At 38.6% G+C, this 9649-nt stretch overlaps 1 long non-coding RNA gene across 1 annotated transcript in view; it reads right to left on the bottom strand.

Annotated features, from left to right (window-relative positions):
* Positions 1 to 412: 412 nt before the first annotated feature.
* LOC111265050 (uncharacterized) overlaps positions 413 to 9649 on the bottom strand; it is a 31614-nt gene continuing 22377 nt past the window's right edge. The window contains exons 2-3 of the long non-coding RNA XR_002683245.2: positions 3108 to 3199; positions 413 to 1770 (exon numbers count right to left, since the gene is read on the bottom strand). This is a non-coding gene — a long non-coding RNA (uncharacterized LOC111265050). The remainder of the gene's footprint in view (positions 1771 to 3107; positions 3200 to 9649) is intronic.

A 9649-nucleotide genomic window follows, 5' to 3' on the forward strand; every position in this document is an offset into this window, starting at 1 on the left:
AAAATCAGACTTCTCGTTTCTTATAGACAAGACTTACCAAGAGCTAAGAAACCCAAGATCTTTGTAATGTTCTAGATGCTATATACTAGAAAAAATAGGCATACCTCAGGAAATAGATCTATGGGTCTTGTCAAAATTTGAGGCAAACTAACTTAATTCTCAGCGAATTATTACGTACTTAGGTTTTGTTTGCAGACACTATAAAAAGTATTGTATTATAATGTAATAGTAATAAATGTTACATTACAAAATATTCGCTGCAAGCGCAAGTCTACAAAGAAACATAAGCTGTAATGAAATCATAGAGTTGCTCGCATGCCGCTCTCACTTTTCGGCAGACAGACGGTTTTTTTGCTTTTATAAAACGTATATTATTTAACTTCATACTCTAGCTAAGTAAATTAAACTGCCGTTCAAACTACATTTGTATGATATTTTATTACGGACGGAACAAAGTAATATTCATAGGTGGCCAGAATATGAATACAGATGATTTGTTTATAAAAATTTCTATCATATAGTTAATTTTAAAAAAAAATTTATGCTGTACCAGTAAAGACTTTTCCAACTTGTCAGCTCTTATTACACATCAGTAGAAGCGCTTAGTGATAAGGATTATTAATCTAAACAACAAGTACATATATAAACGGTAATTCAGGTGTCAAAATAGCAATGGTACCCAATGATTTTAGTTGCTATTATTATACTTTGTCTTGACACCCATCGACAAACATTAAACACAGCCGGTCCGTCTTCAGCGCTATTGACCAATTCTGCATATGCGTCCACCATCTTATTTTTTGGCAATTAACGATTTCGGTGGACACCTTACGTTTTTTCACGGACCCATTCGAATCCCTGTCACTTTGCTCCGTCTTTCTGTATTGTTGGTCATTACATCATCTAAAATAAAAGCTGCTTTCAAAGTGACTAGGCGTCAAAATGAAAGCAGAGGGGAGTTTGGTCAATTTGCTTTACAGCAAAACAACATAAGGCCCAGCAAAGTCCAGGCAGACGCCATGACTGGTTCGCGGCCAGACACATTTACTCGATTTGGAAAACAAAATATATTTGCAACGAGCATGCGACGATACGGATCACAACAAATACACAGCAGAAGTAGGAAAGGCAACAGCAATATCAGCACCAGCCTGAACGAACATTAACGGAAACGTGTTGGGAGACGACGTTTCGATTCCTATAATCTTCGCCCGCTGAGCTTCACTCGCCTCAGCTATTCACACTGCTGCAAAATACACCACAATGAAGCATGCAACATTCTCTTGGACCTCGATTATCTTCATCGTCTTCTTGCTTTCCTAAAGAGAGATATATATATATATATACACCCATCGAAAGCAGGCAACCTGACTAGTCGGAGCCTGAGACTAATTCCACTGGCACTTTCCAGTGGGCAGCTATGAATAAGATGTAAGACCAGAACGGATTTTTTTTTTGCTGTTTGCCTGCCATATTTCGGTGATGTCGTAACACCATCATCGTTATCATCAATAGCAGTAGCTGCAACAAGAGTAAAAGCGACGCTAGAAAACAAAATGTCTGTCGATCCACTTCTTTCGGTCATCATTAGAGCGGTGTCTATGACTTGAGAAGCGAGGTGGAGATAAATAGTTCATCATACGAAGGCATCGCACCGCTGCAAATCATTCCGCGAGAGCCTGCTTTCTCTTACCCTTTTTGCTTTTCTCCTTCGCTGTTTGCCATCTTCATCTTTTTGTCCCTGTTACGCTTCGGCGTCGTATAGAGTCACTACGATCGATGTAAAGCATAAGAGCCACCGTTACCAGAAATTTGAAAGCAAACAGCGCACATCAAAATGAAAGAAATAAACAAAGAAAGAAAATGAGAGATAGATAGATAGAGAGAGAGAGAGAATGCGAGGCAGAAGGAAATGAAGAGTCCACTTACCCTTGAAGGAAAAGAAACCGTCAGAAGGAGACGAAGAGCTAGGAGGCAAACCGCTAATATTTCAATATCAAGTGTATGAATGTGTCCATGTCGACATGGAAACTTGTTTGGTGAGTAAAGCTATCGCGCCATACATGTATATATTGGCCATGACGAGATCAAACGATTACTTTAGGTCATCTTTTGCAGATGATTGTCTGTTGCTAGTTGATCTATTGCTGTTGCTTAGCCCTTGGCCTGTTGGCTGACTGGCTTGCCTTTTGGCGTGAGTAACCTCAAGAAGCGCAAAGAGTTCATGCGATCATCGTCCCCCTCCGCTCGTGTCATACTCTGTTGTTATGGGCCAAGCGATGATAATGGTATAAACCGGTACCAGAAAAGTCGGCCTTAAAGGAAACTCATTGGGACGACAGTCAGCGATAACAACGGCAACGACGACAATAATGATCGGCCAAAGTTTTTTGCTACCAGTTGACGTATACGAGACTAAGGCGGGCGTAAAACGATGTATATTGTGATAAAAATATATCGAGATACAGCAAGATATCGTCCTCCACACAATGCGTTGCACATAGGCGAAAAGAGAAATGTAGAATGAGCAAAGTTCGTGAGAACGCTGGTTTCTAGCTTCCAGCATTATTACGACGTTACCCATACGGTGCCTGTGTGTAATGTATATATTTGTGAAATAGGACGAGAAATGTCTCTTCTAGGTCGACGAATATCTAAAAAGCGCTGAGATAATGAAGGCCCCATGTTTACTGGTCATTCACATATTAAGTAACAGCTCATAACATCAATGCGATAGGTGCAAGAAGTTAAACATATGCGTCCTTTACACATGTTTACTTTCAGTATGTATTTAACCGAATGAATCCAATAAATGTTCGAATTCTACGTAAATATTGCCCTAGCACGAAATGAAATGCGCTCAAATCTGGTCATCTGGACCACTATCTGCCCAGATGAACCTAATTAGGGAATCAAAAGCGCCGAGTAGTCCAAATACGCACAGAAGTTGCTGTTGTGATGTGATTAACATAACGTAATAAGGAGAGCATAAGCATCTTAAACAGAAATTTCCCAAACAGAACCTCTAGAATCACTCATTTAGGACAACTGAAGTACTCTCAAAAATATTGTAACTAAGCATTTCAGCTAAGTTTAAATAAAGTTACCATTGTTTGTCGATGCATTTATCCAATATTAGTTGTCTCCGCGCCCGTATAATAGCATCGTGGCCTACTTTTAGAATCCTGTCGATGGAATTCTGCAACGAGAAACATAGGTGATCTATCAGTAGAATTCCGATTTGAGCTTATTATGAATTTTTATTTTTTCTATTAACCGATCTAGCTTTTATCTACAGATTATTGCCAACTGCTCGCATCGCTAGTATTAGATCGTATGCGTGATCATACATGAATAATTAAAAGAACATTCCACAAAGAGATAGGTTCGATTATTTTCATTTTCAATCTAATAAACATCTAGGTCGCAAGGAAGAAAACTAAGGACAAGAAAAACTAACGACAATAAGGCTAAACGGAACAATCGCAGTTATATCATAACTATGTGACTTACTATTACGAGATAAGGTTCGCTCAAAAGATACTCATAGTATGGCTTTCACAATTAAGTTTGACGAAAACAAATCACTATCGATTTTTTCCTATACGAATAAAATGACCTTACTCGTTTTATTACAGTTAAACTACTACTATACTATCACTAGTAAATATAATTACGCGTATCGTTGTGGTATTAAATACCTCCAACAATAGGTTCGCAATGCGTTTCAGAGCTACACATTCGTCTTCGCTTCTCCTGCCCCCACTTTTCCTAGACTACATTTTATATATTGATCATACAAAGAAAAGTCTAAATTTTATCTCTTTTTTTTTTTTTTCGAAATAATCAATAAGCGCGCCCTGGTATCGGACACAAAATTCCGACTCTTGCATTTATGGCTGCAATTTACTATGAATAATAAACGCTCTCAGACCTTTTACTCTAATATACAGAGCAGCTGTTCATTAACGAACTACCCATCGTATGACTATCAAAAAATGATTGCGTCAGACATTTTGTGTAAGACTGTAATTTAATAGCTCATTTATCCATTCAAGATAAGACAAACATTTAAATCTTAGTAAAAGCAGATCGGACCACCCATATCAACGGCGAACTGTTTTTTAGCGCCAGTTTGCTCCCCTTCAAGATTCTACGTTTATTCGAGCGGCCTCCCCGAAACTACGACGAGGATTGGCTGGGTGCTATTTAAGCGTACATGTCCTTCAAAACGGACAATACTGCGGATCTACTGTGGATGGAATTCGATGAGCTGCGCGTCCAGCAAGATAACGTTATCCAACTACGGCAGCTCTTTGGCGGCCGTAGACGCGCTTGGATCGACATTGTAGATTCTAATTTTTATTCGTTACACTTTGAACATATATAACTTGGAGTGTATATACAACGACATCTTTCTGTTATTGACCCTCAGCTCGCCCTCTCGGCACCAATATTCGAGGATTAGTCGAAGTAACAGCGTCAATGCGAGCGGTCTGCAGGGATCAGGTAGATTCGGCAAAGAACGAGGTACTGTTATTAGCTGTCGTTTGTGTTCTTTGTCAGCAATATTGGAATGCTGTGATTTTTTTTATGTACAATTCAATTATATTACGTATCTTTGTTAACCTTCGTAACTTTCGACTCTAGAGTCTTTTTAGACACTACTATAAAAGTCGTACTGTAGAAGCGCACTCGGTCGCTTTATGTGTTTCTTTCACTTTGTCTTATTGTTTCATTACCGTAAAGATAATTAATTAAGACGAAGTCTTCGTGAAAATACCTTAAACGGCACTGCAACTAACTTATGATGCCAGAGCCCTGCTATTGTTTTAGTCACATCATATTGAAATATATTACTTCAAACGAAGCGTTCAGTAATCGAAACCCTCCTCAGGACTTCGTGCACTATGCCTGCAAGCGGTTGCAGGTTAAACGTTGTGGAGCTTGACACGGAACACGTTTTCCTATCTATATCGAATGCTCTCGAGGTTTTGCTATTTGTCATACTCTTGAGATCCAACATCGTGTGTGTTCTTTTCCAGTCACACAGATTAAGCAGTACTCGATTTAGTAGGTTCTCTAAGTTGGATACGTGGGTGGTAGTTAGATCACTTTTGTTCGTTAGCTTCATGAAGGAACTACAGATTCAAACGCAACAGCGGCATACCGTAGCCATCTATGAGAATACTTCATATGGGAGTAACTTATTTATAAAAACTTGGAGTTTTTTTTTTAGCCCTCTATGCTGAACACTTAAGCTAACTGCAGAGGTCTTCACCAATCCCCGAGACGATATTAGGAGTATTTGTATTTGGCTGTTTATAGTTTTGGTAATTAATTGATGTGATATCACTGCACTCGTTTCCGCAAATTATGCCGTGTGCATTAAAAAAGTTCCAGCAACATTCTCGTCCAATATATATATATATATACATACACGTATAGTGTCTATGGCCAGTATGGTAACAAATATTGAGATCAACAGGAAATCTGGCAACCGATGGTAACTGCCACGAAGATTGTTGTCGAAAACGAATTAGTCGTAATATTTTACTGTATTAATTTTTTTGGTTACCAGAAAAATCACCGTCGATTGATTGGTGAAACTTGCAGCATATGATATATTTAGTTATTTGACTAAGGCCAGTGTTTTTCGATATTGTCGTGGCCGTTAGAATTCTATCTACTGCCTCTCAGAGGGCAACTAATACGTTGTTATTAGAATGTCCAGCATTATTTTTTTTTTTGATACAGTTTATCGCATACGGAACTTCTCCTGTGAGGCGCCATTTCAGAAATTCGCCGATGATAAGTGCTGCTAGTCTAATAGACGGGTTGCCAATTAAGGCGCTCGGCCGATTCCACGGCCCGGGTGTGTATGGAAGACACTTATGTGACATGATGCGTTGCTATGAAACGGAAAAGATTACGCTATAAATTTAGATGTATGCAAGGATCGAAAAATAATAATTTTACATAATAGTTTTTGTTTATTTACATAATTGTTAGTTATGGCCAGCCGTGATTACTATGAATAGAGCTATTTTTCGCCTTAGCTAAGGACATAACTATGAATGAACGAAATCTGGTATGCACGATGTATATTATAGCTAGAATTAAGACATTAAATAGGTAGTTTCGCTTGCTAATTTGTCACAGATACTTTCTGAACTTAAAGTCGTTCTGTAGACATGCCGTTTTTACATGGATAGATGTTATCAGTGTAGAGGTACATACTAAACAGGCCTTAACAATTCGACACCCGAATCTTTGCTTTAAGGTCGCTAGATATATTTTATACTAGTATTGTACAGAGTCACGTTTTATTCTTTTTCCTTCACCATTCATTCTTAGTCTGCAAGGTTTAATATTAGACCTCATCTATTGGTACGTTTCGTTCGAATGCCATCAGCCTATCGATAGCGACAAGATAGGGCTCATGACGGCATGCGTAAGAAAAGCACGAATATATAACTGTAATGTAAGAAGAGTATAACCATTGAATAGTATTTAACTAATTAAACATAATTAATATTAAGTAGGACAATTCGTTCTTCGAAACTACTAGTTGTCTCCGATACGTAGTATTGCAGAGAGACTAGATAGATTAGGGGGCTGAGGAGATATATGACTGGCAGAGTGGAGTAGGAACACTTATCATTATAGCTCAACTAATGTAAGCGATAAGCATGATCTAATCTAATTTCAACATTTAAAGCGAAGATGCAAAAATTAAGTTCGAAATAATCGAAAATATCGACAAGCCTATGCTACATATAGTGCACAATGTGGTAGTCTAGGGTCATACAACGAAAAGCTAAGGCGAATACGACCAGGATAACGCTATGATCGACATAATGTTTAGGTGACGTCGTTATTTCAATGTTTATTACAATTGGCGTTCCGTAGCAGTCGCGGTTGGTCACATCCCTGCTCGGCGTTAGTGGATTCCCACGTTTTATTGATTCTCATTTTCCGTCTCCTACCACTACAACTACCATACCTGCTACCATTCACTGTTAATCTTTCTTCAGTTTACTACCGTTTTGTGCCGCACTTCGCCTTGACGTAAAAATCGGGAGGGGTGGGGAGAGAAAAACCGTCGTTTGTCCCCCAACCCATTCCCGCCGCCTTCCACCCACCACCCTCTAGCCTATAGCTGCTCCTTTTCGAGTGGCGGTGGCGTTGGCAGCGTTGGTTTGATATAATGGCAAACTATTCTTTCATTCGTTCGCTGCCACCTTAGTTTCGGGGTCATTTTTCATTGTCGATGTGAAGTGGTGACAAGCAGAGAAGTATTATTTTTTTCGCTTATGCTCGTTACATTGCCTCAGCTTTGACTCTGTCAGCAACTGCGATTCGATAAGCCAGCTGGTACCATCATCCTCCACAAGCGATCCAAATGGGTTCTCCCACCCCTTTCCGGGCAACACCGCTAAAGCCAATACTCAACGCGGGATATAAAAGAAATAAAAATCGAGGACGCTTCATAGTACAATAATATAGTCATTACCTGTTCAAAGTGTTGACCGCCGTTAGCTACCAAGCGAGCGTTGTGCTATGAAATCATCGGTAAAAGCGATGACGTAAGACGTCTTCTGCCCATTTGTTCTACAAAAAAAAAAAACCTATGTTTATTTAATGTTCACGAGAGGCAAACGATAGGTGAAGGCGTAGACTTGATTGTGTTGGTAAGTATGGCGGAGTCATCGCGGTCGTCGAAGTATGTGCGTCAGTGGACGTGGTTTCATTTCAGAAATTCTGATCAGAATGTCAAGAAAAACGAAAATATATAAAAATTCAGGAAAACCCAACTTAGTCCATCACACATCACGGCATTATAGTTCAATACGCATGATAATATTTCGGGTACAAGATGAATTTTTAAGTTACCTAGTCTTAAAGTCTGAGACAACTTTAGGGGTCTCTGAAATTTCACATATTATTCTGGTAATGAAATAGACATTGATCGATTCATAGATTTGTTTGTTCAAACCATTTTCGGAGTGTAATTTATATCAATATATACAATCGTTCTGTCCCACATAAGCCTTCTATGCCTTTTTAAATGACACTTTTTAGTAAATAGTAACAGACCAATAATAGCAAGGCGACAGACAACTACCAGATAAGATAATAAGTATTTACTATCAACCGTTGCCATGACGTAAACTTTAAAGTTCTTTGAAGACAGTGTTTCCTATGTTCTCGCCATCACAAGTCCGACTTGCCTGGACCTGTAATCGAATAGAGTATACGTAGTATATCATAAGTATCGATATGTCGCGACTCAGGGTCACAAATGAAAAGCCAAAACTTCTGCCACGAAACACAGCCACTAATGTGACATTGTGGTATTACAGATTTACAGAATCTCCAGAATTTCACTGACGTTACTTTACTAATTCTATTGTCATCTAGAATATTTCGAATTTTACATCAGGTTTTTCCGGTCAGAGTCTACTTTTTGACGTAAGTAATTTTACGAGAAATTTTATTCGCTTATTTTGTTCTTTCGATATTACACATATACACAATGATTCTGGCATCTTTCTTCACATCGTATGTTTATGTATAATCAATACAAATCAGAAACCGAGTCAGATAGCGTTTCACATGTTTGAAGTCTTAATGTAAAATCCCCGTATATGCATTGCTAGCGATCGGAAATTCTAAAAGAATTTCTCGTTTCTTGAATTTTGCGTTTATGCCTCCCTGATCGCTAAATTCAGTCATTCTATTTGCCTATCATCTAATCATACTGACCATTATAGCAATGGCCAGTAGACTGAGATTCCCTGAAATGATCGACGAAGCTTAACGAAACAAAAAACAAGCCCTTGTAAGGAATAGTCGAAGACAAACTTGTCAACGGCCTTCCTAGCTGAAGGACTTTTTCTCCTTGTGTTCCGTATCAACGTGCCTGAAACCTTGTGAATTTGTCTCAATTATATAATCAAAACTAACTAATGACAAAATCCCAATGCTGCTGTAATGATCCACATAGAGACAATATTCCTAGCTAGAGACTAAATTACTGCGCCTTAGTTATTTGGAAGTTTAAGGGGGGACTACGCCCCAATGGCTTTTGTCGGTAGAACCATGCGTTGCTACGGAAAGGGCAAGTAGGAAGTAGTTGACGACTACCGGCTATTGTACGGCTCTGTGAAGGCATAAATATCCGCGCTCGACCAAGCGTTTCGTCAACAGAATAAGTAATAGCAGACTGCGGACCCTTTGACTAGGCAGTCTTTACTGAAGAAAGTAGTTCAGGCGAGACTTCAAACGATGATAAACCCCATCAGATCAAACTGTGATCGTGGAATTGCATGAATATTCGTTTGACCGGACAGGTTTTTATGTTAAATAAGGGTTAAGTTTTCATTTAGCAAATAAAACACCTTATCAGGTATTAAAAAGTAAAAATTAATTAGCATTTTTTATGCAGATCTACTAAGTCATTTTTAGAGTGTATAATGTTTTCAACGTAATACAATGTTCTGGCAGGCAATTGTAAGCCATCCCTCTAGCCTTCGTGTCTATATACACGTTAATAATGAAAGCTATAGACACATGCAGTTGAATTCTATTGGTAGAAAACTTGAAAGAAGAAGGTGTGTTGGTATTTACAAGCTTATATATATAT

The sequence above is a fragment of the Varroa jacobsoni genome, unplaced genomic scaffold, assembly GCF_002532875.2.
Source record: "Varroa jacobsoni isolate VJ856 unplaced genomic scaffold, vjacob_1.0 scaffold_926, whole genome shotgun sequence".
Classification (NCBI taxonomy): Eukaryota; Metazoa; Arthropoda; class Arachnida; order Mesostigmata; family Varroidae; genus Varroa; species Varroa jacobsoni.